The sequence below is a fragment of the Poromitra crassiceps genome (genome assembly GCF_964638095.1).
Source record: "Poromitra crassiceps genome assembly, chromosome: 4".
In the NCBI taxonomy this organism is placed as follows: domain Eukaryota; kingdom Metazoa; phylum Chordata; class Actinopteri; order Beryciformes; family Melamphaidae; genus Poromitra; species Poromitra crassiceps.
In genome coordinates this window covers 60,199,408-60,216,913 of record NC_139626.1, presented here as the reverse complement: position 1 = coordinate 60,216,913, position 17,506 = coordinate 60,199,408, and positions in this window count along the sequence as shown.

The following is a 17,506-nucleotide window of genomic DNA, read 5'->3' as shown; positions in this document are numbered from 1 at the left end:
GTTCATGGCACATGTCGCAGATGCAAATTAGAGCCGTGCCAAAATCATCTGCGCCCCCAAATGCCTGCGCAAACAGGATTTGGGCCGTCTTAACTACCAGAATTATTCACAGGCGTGGCCAGGCAAGGCTGGGCATTACGTCAATCAAAACAGATTCCCGTCTCGCAATGGCTGTTTGCGCGAGGCATGCAATATGCTGTAATTCTCTCCATGTGTTATAGAGTGTACTTCCTCGTGCGAGGAGAGAGAGAGCTTATTGACAGATCGTCTGTGGTGCCAACGACCCTCCGGGCTATGAAGGTAAATAGCCTATGTCCATTGTCCAACACGTTTTCTCAAGTCATGTCCCTCTTTGCCATGTGATAGAAGTTTCTCAGTGAGTTATAGTTGATTGCCTCACTGAATTATCTGCTAATACCCAATTTTAGCAGCATAAATTGATGTCTAGGCTGTGCGTAATGACATATCCAAAAGGAATTCTACTTTGCACTGAGATTGCGGGTGCGCTCCCAGCGCAGGGAGGTATTTGCGCGTAAGAGGTCCTTTTCAAAGCTCTTAGCGCAAAGTAATTGCACGCTGCTGACGATAGGGTAACGCCATCTATCCCACAGTTTAGCACTGAAATGCCTGTTTTGGCATGTGGCAGCCAATGCCCAGTACAATTATCACAGGCATGCGCTTGTGTCCACCCTCAATTTGCAAACGAGCGCAAATGCTAAATTAGCGCTTTTGGGAAGATAGGGCCCATGGACTCCAGTGTTCCCTGGCCTGTGGGGAGTGTATGGTGTGTTATTATGGATAGGACCACACTTCTTGGCAAGACCCGTTCTAATCTGTCTCTGATTGGGTTGGGTTTAGGCATGAGGAATGATGATTGGTTGGGTTTAAGCATGAGGACTTGAGGAGTGATGACTGGTTAAGTTCAGGCTAAGAATATTTGGGTATAAGCCAATCAGATGCAGAATAGGGCGGGGTCTTGACCAGAAATGTAGTGCTATCCATGATAACGATGTAGGGGTGTAAGCTGTGACCTGAAATTGTTGGCCCTTGGAAGAAGGGGACCTCATATTTTCATGTAAATTGAACAGTGAGTCTGTCTAATAAGTATGTTTCAGCAACAGAAAGACCTTATTAGTCAATGTTATTAATGTTGTTAATGTTCGTCCATGGCTTTTCAATCCACAAGAAGAATAACAGAAAACGTGGATTTATTTTTATTACAAACTTTCTTGGCAAGGATCATTGAATGGATTATGCATGACGTCACGGTCAGGCACTGTTTGGCAGCAGCCACCAGGGGAGAATGCTACGTTAACGTTGGTAACTGTCTGCCTTTCCGAAGCCTGCCACTCCGAACGTTAACTTCCATTATTCGGACTGGCGGTCGTTCACCTTAGAAGCCGCAATGCCGACTTAGGTTTAGGCGTGGGGGTGGGAGAGGTTAGGTTTTGGGTTAGGGTCTGGGGGAGGTTAGGTTTAGGCATGGGGGGAGGTTAGGTTTGGCGTGGGGGCTGGGAGAGGTTAGTGAAAAACGGGGAATATAGAACCCTTTCTGAGTGCCGATATTTCGGAGTGGCAGAACGTCGGAGTGGCAGCACGTCGGAGTGGCAGCATGTAACCGTTAACGTTAGGTAAGAAAGATGCACAATGTTTCATTTATACAACTTGTATAGCAATTAGCAAGCAACTTTGACGTCGGCACCGCTCAAGTCACTACCTCGGTATTTCTCGCTTCTGTCCGGATCCGGGTCTCAGCTTTCTAATTATAGACGGGTCAAATCCAGGTCCGGGCACAAATTTCCCGGGGCCATTAGTGTCCGGGTTAGGGATCCACTGATCCACATTTTTTCACTTCCGATCCGATTCCGATATCTGCCGATACCGATATTATTCCGATACCGAAATCTTTTCTTGAATATACAGTATAGGCAAAGATTTGGCCAATTAAAGATTATTCTTTTTAAATATACCTTGCAAAAAGCAGACAAAATTAAGAAAATATACAAGGCAAAGAAGGATACTATTATGCATATCATAGTATCAGCACCCGATACCGATATTGGATCGGATTGGTCCCATCCCTAGTCCGGGTCCATCACTTTGGACGCGTGAAGACCTCTACTTTCTACGCCAGCTCAGGAAGGGAGCGTACCTATGTTCCCCGGGTTCTATGTTCCCCGGGTTCTATGTTCCCCGCTCCTGCTAAAAAGGGTTCTATGTTCCCCGGGTCCTATGTTCCCCGCTCCCGAAAAAGGGTCCTATGTTCCCCGGGTCCTATGTTCCCTGCTCCCGATTTTTTTTTGCCATATTTAGAGTAATATATCATTTAAAACATTTTTTTTTAACCTTTTTTAGCCATATTTAGAGGAATATCTCATTTTTAATTAACATTAGGATACTGTTGTGATGTAATTATTCAGTATTTTCTCCTTTTCTCACTCATTCAGAGCAAAGAGGGAGATATATAGCATGATGATAATGCTCTATATCTCCCTATTTGCTCTGAATACACCAGTTAACATGACACAGACTTAACATGATAGAAATATTATCAGCAAACTTAATGACTAGACTAATTATTCTGATCTGAATGGCATATATCAAGAAACATTGACTCCTCTCTTTGCTGTATAGTGAGAGGTGCATTTTTGAGTAGGCTATTGCCAGATTAAACAATTCGTATTGAAAATCTCCGGAAACCACGCCCACCCCTGTAGAAACGTACCTTACCATCTTACCATTTCTGAGCCCAAATTGCCAGACTGAAATCTCTCTCCCTCCTCCTCTCTGAGAAACATTCCTTATGGTTTTCTTCCTTTCACGTGCCTGATATCTGCATAATCAGAATGATAAAAATCAAGATAGGCAGGGGGGCATCAGGCCCACCCTCACCCCAGCACCACATATTGGACTGCACTTTAGATTTTTGTGTGATCTGACTATACTGTATGTCACTGCTATGCTGCATACTTACACAAGTCACATTCCTCCTATGCAATCTGATGACCTATTGTGGCAATACAAGTGATGACAGCACATAAAACAGATAATCACTAAATGATAAAATAATCACTAAATGTAACTCTTGGTTGACCGAATAACAACATTTTATATCTTGGGTCATCTATATTTGACAGATGTTGAATGGTGGACTGGTATTTCTTTCCAGAAAGGACACACAGCATGTGTTGATTAGGGAGTGCAGACAGACAGGCAGACAGACAGGCAGGCAGGCAGACAGACAGACAGACAGACAGACAGGCAGACAGGCAGGCAGACAGGCAGACAGGCAGACAGACAGACAGACAGACAGACAGACAGGCAGGCAGGCAGACAGACAGACAGACAGACAGACAGGCAGGCAGGCAGGCAGGCAGGCAGGCAGGCAGACAGACAGGCAGGCAGACAGACAGACAGACAGACAGGCAGGCAGGCAGACAGAGCAGAGCAGAGTAGATAGGGCTAATATCTGTTGACAGTCCCGGCTCTGTTCTGCATAGTTGGCTCCACCCTTCCCATTAGTGGCGGGTGTGTTTGGCTCCGGGGCACGTGTTAGAACAAATTTGAGGAGTGTCATATTGCACGCATCTCAACAGGGCCGACAGGGTTCCACTCACATTAGCCTAATGAATCAATCTGCTAGGCTAATGGCTGCTAACTCACTCCATTAGCGCTAGGATGGCTCTGAGGAGTGGCCTCCAGCAGGGGGAGGAGGGGTGGGATACTTAACCTCCTCCAGATTCAAATACAAACAAATACAGAAAACAACGGGGAGAGATGAAATACAAACGCCGTCTTATCAACTTCTGTTTTATCAGCTGCACCGAACTTCAGATGAAAAACAACTTTCTGTCTGTTAAGTGTCATCCAGACAGACTGTGACCCCAAATTCTGATACAGCATTATATTCACCAAATCTTGCTTCAAACGGCCCACATGTCCGCGTGTGTTGGCCTGCGCTTGCATGGTATATTTATATGCCCGGCCTGCATTATGGTCCCAGTCCGCCCCTGTGTGTGTGTGTGTGTGTGTGTGTGTGTGTGTGTGTGTGTGTGTGTGTGTGTGTGTGTGTGTGTGTGTGTGTGTGAGTGTGCGTGCGTGCGTGCATAAAGCACTGATCAAACAACACTAACTCTGTCGTGCACTTTGCTAATCAGTGTTAACAGGTTTATCAATACAAATGGATCTGTGCGTGAGCTGATCACTAACACAGTCTTCTGAAGTTTACTCAATTCTTAAAGGGACAGTTCATCCCCAAATCAAAAAATAGCCTACATATTTTTCCTCTTACATCTGTACTGCTATGTATCCATTTTGATCGTTTTGAAATCATGACATAGCAGCTAGCTAGCTGCTATTGGGGGTCGTTTGGTTGAAAGAAAATAGGTCCTACATGAAACTGCTCACACCAAGGTCTGTGGATTATCTTGAGTAACCTGGTCATGATTTCTGGAAGGAGACATTGCTGTTGAGTTTTTCAAATGGATTTTTTGGTACTTTGAGCACCACAAGCCGAGTGCCATCCAGTTCCATTGAATTGGAGAGATGCCAGACATCTCTACAACCGATATCTCTAAAACTTGGCAACTCACACCAAAACCAGATGGATAAATAGCACTACAGATGAGAGGCAAAATATGTGTTTTTGTTTGTTTGTTGTTGTTTTTTGGCGTGAACTGTCCCTTTAATAAACCAGGCTTCACTTCAGCATGGATTTCAGTAGAATCTGATGAGGAAAGTCTCAAATAAAAGCACGTATGTTGTCCGAAAACACATTTTAATCCCCTGCTTGCCCCCTTCCCCCTGAGCCAAAGGAAGATGATCTGTCCCTGTGCAGCTCCTCTGGCCCTCCGCTGGAACCCAGAAAGCAACACCAGACGGCTTGAACGCAGCTCCCATCTGGATGCGGGGAGTTTTGTTTTATTCTTCATATCAGTTTCATCTGGCAGAATAGCAACAATGTCTGGGAAGCTGTGGAGTCCATCCAATAACAACAATCTGAGTAACAGTATAGAACGACAGAACAGAAGTATCTATATTTAGAACACAAAACAGGTTCTCTAAAGGGTACGCACCAAAATAACCTTCAGCGAACCTTCAGTTACCAAATGGAAACCTGTTTGCTGGGTACCTTTTCTGGTAGAAGACACCCGATCTGACTGTTGTCACCCATAGATTCAGTAGGTTCGTCATCAGCCCCATTCCTATCGCTGATAAACCTGCTAGGAGGTTTCAGTAGGTTTCAATGGCCGTTATCAAACAACTTTATATTTAGGCAAATAAAACAACTTAGGGTTAGGGTTAGGGTTAGGGTGAGGGTTAGGGTTAGGGTGAGGGTTAGGGTGAGGGTTAGGGTTAGGGTGAGGGTTAGGGTGAGGGTTAGGGTAAGGGTGAGGGTTAGGGTTAGGGTTAGGTTTAGCGTTAGAATTCAGCAACAAAACGCGTTAAAATACGAAAACGGAAACCTCTCCTGATAACGAATCGCTGATAACGACCTTCTGTGCCTACTAGCAGGTCAGTAGGGCCCTACTGGCCGATATGAATGGGGTGATAAGACGCTGATAACGACGATTGAATGGGCTGACAATTACATGAAGACATGTGATCACATGAGTTCATTTGTAATTCATCTCAGACAAGACAGGACACTCATGCAACATTTCAGTTTTTCGCCAACTAGGGCGCTGCTTGATGATGTCACTAGGTTGACTGTACAGTAGGCTGTTACCATTGTACCATTTGTATCATTTTCAGCAGCATAAGTTCCCTCTATGGGTTGAACACTGCTCTTTTTTGTGCCCTCAAATGAATGGGAGATTTGGTACATCGTGACGTCACGGTGGGGTTAGCACGCGCCCCACTCATGTGAAAAATTGTTTCCCCCCCCCATGTGATTACTGTAGTTCACGCGGCGCGAGCCCTTTAAGAGCAATGCATCCATGGGAAATCGCCTACAGTGGCTAATATTAGCCGCTAGTTAGTTATGTTACAGGGCAGTAAAACGCCACTGAATGACCAAATTGATAGAACTTTTAAGCATTTCGAGTAACACTGCTTCCATACGGATCACCAGCGTTAGTTTGTTGTTTATAACGTGGCTATACGTTTTCTATGATATCTATCTCGGATACACTGAGAATACAGGGAGGCGGGTGATAGCGTCTCAGTCGATTATTTAATTTGACCATTCTGGGCACTGGCATTGGCGTTTGCCAATCCTGGCATGTTCCACCCCCAAATCGATTGTGTCTGGCGCAAAGCGAGTGGGTTTCAGGACAAAACAGTCTCGAGCCACTAACGTTATCTTTAGAGCAATATTCCTGGAATGCAAGTTTAACTAAACAGTTACATGTCCTCTGCATCTACATCAAATGAAGACATTACGGGTTGTTTTATTTTGTCTGTTACATACTTATTGCCCAAGATATGTTAGTTTATGCGGGAGGAATTCTGCCAGCTAAAGAAAGGAGTGTAGGTGGCCATCTTGCCTGCAGAGTTTTCAAATCAAGTAGAATACAGTTTTGCAAAAAGTCTGGGGGGTTTAGTCCTGCTTTAACTAGCCTGCACTCCACTACTGTACCCTATTGTACTGTACAGTCAACTTTACATTTCGGACTTGAAATGTCTGAGGTGAAACGCAAATTAAAAATGAACTAGACTCATAATGATCAAATGCTTCATGTCCTCTTTAATGTAGTGTTTGTTTGTTTTTTTTGCTTTGTGGTTTTGTTTTATTGTCTTGTTTTCTCTTTTACCTAATTTGATTTGCAATTTGTTGTTGTGTTCTGTGATTTGCCGTTATGGATTTCTTATGTGCGCTTGTGTTGTTTTGTTGTTGTTATGTTTTCCTATTTCCCACTGTGTTTTACACTTACTTCACATTTTGCACTTCACTTTCCGCAAATGATACCGGTAAAATATCGCAGACAATTTTACACTTTTCATTTCATTGAGAAAGTCGGTCCTTAGCTGAAAATACTGCAACATCTTGATAGAAGAGGCCAAAACTGCAACAACACATTTTGTTCTTCAAAGCATCAAGACTACAATGAAAGTGATTAATAAACATGAGCACAATATCTGGCAAAGTATTCAGAAGTAGTATTATTGAAGCCAAAATGGTGCAGCTCTGTTGGAAATCCTCTGAAGTCATGCAAACAAACAAACAAAATAAATAAAAGACCAGCTATTTCACTAAGCAGAAGCAGAACCTGCACATATTCCACATATCAATAATCCTTTCTTCAGTTGGCCCCTATCTTTTTCCAGGCTCCCCAAACAGCCGCCAACACCACCTGCCCAAGTAACCCCCTTATCCCCCCTCCCACACCGCCACCCACACCACACCCACACCACACCACCCCACACCACACCACACCACACCACACCACCCCACACCACCACACACCACACCACACCACCCCACACCACACCACACCACACCACCCCACACCACACCACCCCACACCACACCACACCACACCACACCACACCACACCACACCACCCCACACCACCACACACCACACCACACCACCCCACACCACACCACACCACACCACACCACACCACCCCACACCACACCACCCCACACCACACCACACCACCCCACACCACACCACACCACCCCACACCACACCACCCCACACCACACCACACCACACCACACCACACCACACCACACCACCACACACCACACCACACCACCCCACACCACACCACACCACACCACACCCACACCACACCACCACACCACACCAAATGTGACACCAACACTATAGAGAGAGGGGGCGGGGCGTAACATCTGGGGTGGTCCATATGTGGGAGGGGGACGGGGACACACTCAAAAAATATTGGGAGTAAAGCAGAAACAGATTTGGATCCGGATTCACGCACATACACAGACTGCTTGAGGGTGGTCATAGAAATAAGCCCCACATAATACAATAAAAACTCCAAAGTGATTCAAACGATTTCATTTCATTTGGGATTGAAAATATAAGTACCACGATAAAAGTGATTTTATTTTTTCCAAAGTGCTCTGAGAATTAAACCAGTGTCAGTAAAGGCAAAGTTCAGAGAGTCTTAAATCGCGATGTGAAAAAATGTGGTAATATCTAAAAGAAAAAGGAAAAAGATGACCCCACCATGTGTGTTACACCATGTGTGTTACACCATGTGTTACACCATGTGTGTTACACCATGTGTGTTACACCATGTGTTACACCATGTGTGTTACACCATAGCCCTTTTCCCACATGCGTACCGGAAAATTACCTGTAAGTCAATATCGGACATTTCCCTGAATTTCCCTTCACACCTCAGCATTCGCATGTGAGAATCTTGTCGTCAAATAGCCGGTATGTTGGGAGGGGGGAGCTTATTTGGGGGGTCGGCAAAACTTGCCACACAATAAAATCACACTCGTTTGACTCAAGAGCAGCGTCAAGCCAGCGTAATAAACACAGCCGATTTCCCCCCTCCCCTCTGCTCGAGAGAGGGGAGCAGCCACACAGGACAGACACAGCGAGAATGGCAGAGGCTTGGGGGAGCTTATTTGGGGGGTCGGCAAAACTTGCCACACAATAAAATCACACTCGTTTGACTCAAGAGCAGCGTCAAGCCAGCGTAAAATAAACACAGCCGATTTCCCCCTTCCCCTCTGCTCGAGAGAGGGGAGCAGCCACACAGGACAGACACAGCGAAAATGTGGAAGTAGTTTGCTTTGATGTGCGCGAATGATTAGATGATGCACGCTGGAAGTGAACGTTAAGCAACGTGTGTACACCTCGCCCACATGAGAGAAGGACCGGTGTCGCGGAAAATGACTGGATCCGTTTCTCACTTGTATCCGCTATAGCGCATACCGCTCTTCTGACTGGGTCGAAACTGGTGAAATCTCCGCGATGACGGGGTCGCGCTTATACCGGCACGACTACTTTCTCACATGCACGCATTAGACCACGTTCCAGTCATTTTGCGGTACAAAGCGCATGTGGGAAAAGGGCTCATGTGTTACACCATGTGTTTTACACCATGTGTGTTACACCATGTGTTACACCATGTGTTACACCATGTGTGTTACACCATGTGTTACACCATGTGTGTTACACCATGTGTTACACCATGTGTTACACCATGTGTGTTACACCATGTGTTACACCATGTGTGTTACACCATGTGTGTTACACCATGTGTTACACCATGTGTTACACCATGTGTGTTACACCATGTGTGTTACACCATGTGTTACACCATGTGTGTTACACCATGTGTTACACCATGTGTTACACCATGTGTGTTACACCATGTGTGTTACACCATGTGTTACACCATGTGTTACACCATGTGTGTTACACCATGTGTTACACCATGTGTGTTACACCATGTGTTACACCATGTGTGTTACACCATGTGTTTTACACCATGTGTGTTACACCATGTGTTACACCATGTGTTACACCATGTGTTACACCATGTGTGTTACACCATGTGTTACACCATGTGTGTTACACCATGTGTGTTACACCATGTGTTACACCATGTGTGTTACACCATGTGTGTTACACCATGTGTTACACCATGCTCTCCTGACTGGGTCGAAACTGGTGAAATCTCCGCGATGACGGGGTCGCGCTTATACCGGCACGACTACTTTCTCACATGCACGCATTAGACCACGTTCCAGTCATTTTGCGGTACAAAGCGCATGTGGGAAAAGGGCTCATGTGTTACACCATGTGTTTTACACCATGTGTTACACCATGTGTTACACCATGTGTGTTACACCATGTGTTACACCATGTGTGTTACACCATGTGTGTTACACCATGTGTGTTACACCATGTGTTACACCATGTGTTACACCATGTGTGTTACACCATGTGTGTTACACCATGTGTTACACCATGTGTTACACCATGTGTGTTACACCATGTGTTACACCATGTGTGTTACACCATGTGTGTTACACCATGTGTTACACCATGTGTTACACCATGTGTGTTACACCATGTGTTACACCATGTGTGTTACACCATGTGTGTTACACCATGTGTTACACCATGTGTGTTACACCATGTGTTACACCATGTGTTACACCATGTGTTACACCATGTGTTACACCATGTGTGTTAAACCATGTGTGTTACACCATGTGTGTTACACCATGTGTTACACCATGTGTGTTACACCATGTGTTACACCATGTGTGTTACACCATGTGTGTTACACCATGTGTTACACCATGTGTGTTACACCATGTGTTACACCATGTGTGTTACACCATGTGTGTTACACCATGTGTTACACCATGTGTGTTACACCATGTGTGTTACACCATGTGTGTTACACCATGTGTGTTACACCATGTGTTACACCATGTGTGTTACACCATGTGTTACACCATGTGTGTTACACCATGTGTGTTACACCATGTGTTACACCATGTGTTACACCATGTGTTACACCATGTGTTACACCATGTGTGTTACACCATGTGTGTTACACCATGTGTGTTACACCATGTGTTACACCATGTGTTACACCATGTGTTACACCATGTGTGTTACACCATGTGTTACACCATGTGTGTTACACCATGTGTGTTACACCATGTGTTACACCATGTGTGTTACACCATGTGTGTTACACCATGTGTTACACCATGCTCTCCTGACTGGGTCGAAACTGGTGAAATCTCCGCGATGACGGGGTCGCGCTTATACCGGCACGACTACTTTCTCACATGCACGCATTAGACCACGTTCCAGTCATTTTGCGGTACAAAGCGCATGTGGGAAAAGGGCTCATGTGTTACACCATGTGTTTTACACCATGTGTTACACCATGTGTTACACCATGTGTGTTACACCATGTGTTACACCATGTGTGTTACACCATGTGTGTTACACCATGTGTGTTACACCATGTGTTACACCATGTGTTACACCATGTGTGTTACACCATGTGTGTTACACCATGTGTTACACCATGTGTTACACCATGTGTGTTACACCATGTGTTACACCATGTGTGTTACACCATGTGTGTTACACCATGTGTGTTACACCATGTGTTACACCATGTGTTACACCATGTGTGTTACACCATGTGTTACACCATGTGTGTTACACCATGTGTGTTACACCATGTGTTACACCATGTGTGTTACACCATGTGTTACACCATGTGTTACACCATGTGTTACACCATGTGTTACACCATGTGTTACACCATGTGTGTTACACCATGTGTGTTACACCATGTGTGTTACACCATGTGTTACACCATGTGTGTTACACCATGTGTTACACCATGTGTGTTACACCATGTGTGTTACACCATGTGTTACACCATGTGTGTTACACCATGTGTTACACCATGTGTGTTACACCATGTGTGTTACACCATGTGTTACACCATGTGTGTTACACCATGTGTGTTACACCATGTGTGTTACACCATGTGTGTTACACCATGTGTTACACCATGTGTGTTACACCATGTGTTACACCATGTGTGTTACACCATGTGTGTTACACCATGTGTTACACCATGTGTTACACCATGTGTTACACCATGTGTTACACCATGTGTGTTACACCATGTGTGTTACACCATGTGTGTTACACCATGTGTTACACCATGTGTGTTACACCATGTGTTACACCATGTGTGTTACACCATGTGTGTTACACCATGTGTTACACCATGTGTGTTACACCATGTGTTACACCATGTGTTACACCATGTGTGTTACACCATGTGTGTTACACCATGTGTTACACCATGTGTGTTACACCATGTGTGTTACACCATGTGTTACACCATGTGTGTTACACCATGTGTGTTACACCATGTGTGTTACACCATGTGTTACACCATGTGTGTTACACCATGTGTTACACCATGTGTTACACCATGTGTGTTACACCATGTGTGTTACACCATGTGTTACACCATGTGTGTTACACCATGTGTTACACCATGTGTTACACCATGTGTGTTACACCATGTGTGTTACACCATGTGTTACACCATGTGTGTTACACCATGTGTGTTACACCATGTGTGTTACACCATGTGTTACACCATGTGTTACACCATGTGTGTTACACCATGTGTTACACCATGTGTTACACCATGTGTGTTACACCATGTGTGTTACACCATGTGTTACACCATGTGTGTTACACCATGTGTTACACCATGTGTTACACCATGTGTGTTACACCATGTGTGTTACACCATGTGTTACACCATGTGTGTTACACCATGTGTGTTACACCATGTGTTACACCATGTGTGTTACACCATGTGTGTTACACGATGTGTTACACCATGTGTTACACCATGTGTTACACCATGTGTGTTACACCATGTGTGTTACACCATGTGTTACACCATGTGTTACACCATGTGTTACACCATGTGTGTTACACCATGTGTGTTACACCATGTGTTACCCTGTCTATTGAAACCCGCTCAATTCACGGTCCTAACAAGCCGAGGGAGCGGCCTCTATAGCTATACACTGATATTCACGAAAGAACTGGAAAAAGCTACATTTAAAAAGTCAAGGATGATAAAAGCGCCAAGTTGCTGTGTCAGTCTGGCACTTCACGAGACGAGAGGGTATTATGTTGAAAACACTTTTTCTCCTCCCTTCCTTCTGAACGATTATACCAGTTATCCCATCAAAGTTGAGTCAAAACGCCATTCTCCTGTCTTAAGCTCTCGCATAGGAGGTCAATGAGACTATGCCTCTGCTTACAAGGCTGGCCCGGGGGGTAATCTTGCTGAAGTTACATTAATTAAATGGTAAGCTCCTTTAGCGATACGTTCCTAAAAGAACTTGGCTGATAATATACTTAAAGCGGTTGTGGGCAGTTTGTTTCAAAGCCAGCAGACGTTTGGCCATGCGGCTCACGCGCGGCGGCTTAAACCTTTTGGCTAAAAGCAGAGGCTCGACAATGAGCGCTCACCGGCGCCACCACCAGTTCAATTTCAACTTATCAAAGGAAAACAGATTTGACATGTTTTTATTATTTTACATAATATCAGGATGCTCCGTTTACACATGAAGAAATGCCGGGAACTTTGCGCGTGGTAATTTAGCAGCTGCCGAGCTGGAGGACTTGCAGGGAAAACTGAGGAGAGGTTTGTCTGAAAGAGAAGTTGTGGATTCTGCCAGCCAGCTGCTGCTTTAACGTGCGGCTGATTTAGGAATCAAATCATACAAAATCGTTGTTTGTTTGTTTGTTTGTTTGTTTGTTTGTTTGTTTAATGTAACAACCCTTTGCACGCTATGACAAGATAGTATAAAAGATTGTGTGTGCATGCGTGCGTGCATGCGTGCGTGTGCGTGTGTGCGTGCGTGCGTGTGTGTGTGTGCTCTAATGCCTTGTCAGTGCAAAAAATGAATACAAATAAAGAACTAGCATAAACGACTGCATATGGCTTCAGAATGATGATTTATGAAAGAGCATTATTCTTCTGCAGCCACTGAACTGCAGGTGTCAGACTCTCTGGCGATCCTCTCAGCTCTCCGGTGAAGAGTATTGGGTTTTTAGAGGAATTATCAAAAGTTGATTGGGGAATTCCCCAATCGCACCAATTAGTCAATTTAACTACTACCAATTAGCGATTAATAGGAGGGACAAATAGCGGCAACAATAACCTCAAAGACTGGAAGAGCTACTTAATTATGCTAAGCAGAGATGTGTAATTCCTCAAACCTTTGTGAAAATCCTCTCCTCTGCTCATTTTCATGCAAAAAAGTCAGACATACTTAACACATTGATATAGCTGATTCATCAGAGGAGAAGTTTATGTACAGCCCCCCCCCCCCCCCCCCCCCCCTCAAATCTCAGCCCGCACAAATCAATTTGACACATGATCGCAACCCGGCGGCCCCTCCCCTCTCATTAAGTGTCCAGATTAGCATATATATACGATATCGATGGGAAACATCACTCGGCTGCTAATTCACAAACGCTCCTGGATAATGGAAGGGTTGAACACCTATTAACCCCGGGCCAGCAGCACAGGGGCAGGCTGGGAAATTCCCAGAGGCTCCGCCTCCCTGCCGCTGCTGCTGCCGGAACCACCAGCGGCTCCCTGGGGCTCTGGATCAATCTGCAGCCAGAGTAATAATGCAGAGTATTCTGTTACATCACCACACGGCCATCTTGGCTCTTGAAGATCACAGGTGATTGTAATCAATTAACATTGTGAGTACAACCAAATGACACAAACAGCCAATGAGCTGTGTGTATTGCAGGGCCATATTGGCAGGAAAATGCTTGTGACGTCATGGGAATATGAATATAGCACTCAACTGCATCATCTCAAGGCTAGTGTGACACACACACACACACACACACACACACACACACACACACACACACGCGCACAGTAATGCCACATTCCAGTTGCAATGGGAACTAGGGGTTTCCCAGGTCAAAGGTCGGGAACGCCCCTGTGACATCACCAGAACTGGGATTTCCTACTCTGAAACTTGGGGGATCCTCACCAACTCCGACCTCAAGATCCAAGATGGCAGCGCCGCGCTTCAACCGCGAAAGTTGTACTATCCTGTTTATTAGCAGCTCTGTAATGTTTATGTCTCATTCAGTGCATTTCCACATGAGGAATGATGCAGGATGGAAATGTGTCACCAGTTGACCATTCAGTGTGAGATCAGGCCTCCTCATATGTGTCTAAAAGCAGGTTTCTCGGAGGGGATAGAGTGAATCCATCTTAAAGTATAACATCACTCAAAGAAATCCTATAATGAGAATGCAAATGTATGTGTCTGTCTCTCTGTCTGTCTGTCTGTCTGTCTGTCTGCCTGCCTGCCTGCCTGACTGTCTGTCTGTCTGCCTGCCTGCCTGTCTGCCTGCCTGCGTGCGTGCGTGTGTGGGTGCGTGTGTGAGTGAGTGAGCAGAATTGTGTTTGGCCGCAGCTATGCCATTTTACGTGCGATCGGGCTGAATCTTGTGTTAAGAGCACCCCCTGCTGCAGGTGACCTAACGGAGTCAGATTTTTTAAATGAATTAGGGCCAACTAAATAGGCAAACAAGGCTAATTATAGTGGCCGACTAATATAGGCAAAAATGAATCGCCAAAAATGCCTCAACACAGGTTCAGCACCATGGAGAGCTCCAGAGTGCATGGAGCAGCACAGTGTGAGCACAGTTTGAATCAGCCAAGTGCCTTTTAAACATGTTATCTGGATCATGTCAGGCTAGACAGAGCAGGATATTTTCAGGTTTTGCCTTTCTAAACATGAGGGGTCTTTGTTAAGAAACAACTGGATATGAGCCGTTTTTTCTGCCAGTGGGCGGCGGCGGGAAGGGGGGGGGGGGGGGGGCGCGGTAGCATGTAGGCCTATCGAAAAAAAGAAATGTAATAGGAAACAGCTTTAGCGAATTTGTAACCAAACCAGGGATTCCACTAGCATTTTTTCTGGCCGGCCAATTGAGCCGCAACATTCCAGAATTCCGGCCTTATAGAATAATTACCGGCCCAGTCAAAATGTAGCCTATTGAAAAAAGATAGATGTAGCCTGATCATTTCATAAATACATAACACATTATTGTATAATTCTTAGCAAACGAAATCTAAATTTTAAATCATTTTTTGATTTCCAAATAATTTTCTAACTATTCACTGCGGTGCGGTCTGCGCAAAGGGAGGAGCTGCACGCACACCGCTCCTTATTTAATTAATTAATTCGGTTCGGGTTTGCAGACCCATTAAGATTAAACAATAAAACAAAAGCTATTATCCAACAAATGTATTTTATTATAGTGAATGAACTCGTCACACACTTTGTGAACTGAGTTTGTGATATATTCCCGTTTAATTAAGCCTAAAGAACACTGGCGGGCCTACATTAAATGTCTCTTTGCATCGAAGAACATGAAATTAAATAACTTGAAAGATAATCTAAATTAAGAAGTTGCCTACCTGCAACAAGCCAGAGATGAGACATGCAGTCAGTCAAACTTTATAGCCTATATTTTCTGAAGCGGTCTATATTGACACGATGACGAGGGACTGCAGCTGGTTGACACGCGGGCATCGGACTTATAGCCTACTTCACAACATGAGAATATTTGCTTTACTTTCAACCGAAGGGCAAAAGGTAAGAATATTGTGTTACCTGTAGCCTACATCTGAGAACGAAATCCCTTGTTGCGTGTTGTGAGCTTTGAGACGATGCGCTCCATAAAGTGTTCAGACAAATAAATGAAAGCTGCCCATTAAATACTCCATGGCAAATCAATTGAGGTTCTAGTAGGTTATTTATGCTGAAATGATGTTGATATTAGTGGCTAAATTAACGGACATAATAATAAGCTTTACAACCTGCAGAGGACTTCTCTGTCGCTGTGAGAATTCTCGCAATACGCTTGCGGCAGTTTCTTCATGATCAGCGCTCTGCATGTGCAAAGCAAACTTGCGATTTTTATCAGCAGGAAACCGTGAGTTTGCTCGTTGATATAAGCGATTGCCCGAACGATTCATTAATTAATAAACTAGTGAACGTGAAGTGAGTCACGAAGAGCCACACCTGCCCACTACGGATATGCGGATAATGACCTGCCACTGTTAAACATGAGCCACGATTGCGTGGAAGCGGATCTTATACCGGCGGTCGAGGTAGATAAGATACGGAGTCGCGGGAGTGCGCATAGGCCGGCTAATTGTTGTTTAACATGCAGGCCAACCGGCTAGGTGCAGGTTATAATACGGATTCCACTGCATGTTAAGAAGTGGCTCCAGTGAACTCTGGAGCAGCACACCGCTGAGCTGAGTTGTAATCAGCCACTGAAGTGGACTATGAAAACCCTCTGGGGAGAGAGAGGAGAGGTTGCATGCCGTGAGCGAGTCCTGACTAAATTCAAATTCAAATGGCCAGTTACGCCACTTCCGAGATTCATTCTCTCTCTCTCTCTCTCTCTCTCTCTCTCTCTCTCTCTCTCTCTCTCTCTCTCTCTCTCTCTCTCTCTCTCTCTCTCTCTCTCTCTCGACCCAGTCTAGGGGTCTAGGTCACAACATAAAGTATACAAAGACAACCATGAAAAGTAAGTGTGATTTATTGGTCACACAACACAACAATCAACAAAGGTACTGGACTCACTACACTCAAAGCTAACATTGTCATGCTGAGCTAAAGCCTAGGCCGAAGCCTGGTGAGAGTTAGCAGCCAAAGCTGGAAGAAAGCAGCAGCTAATACAAATGGCTGAGTCCAGCACTAAAATAAACACAACACCAGAGGTAACAAAACTAGGGTTCTGGAGGAGTGAGAGGATGAGAGGAGCAGCACTGCACAGATCAGTTACTGCCTGCCTCTGATCTGCCATCTTCAGACTGGAGCATATAAAGGGTCTGTGTCAATCAGCTGCCAATCTGCAACAGCCCCATCACAGCAGTTCCCAATCACCAATCTTCTCCCCAAGCCGACCAATCAGAAAGGACTCTGTAGAAAGACAGTC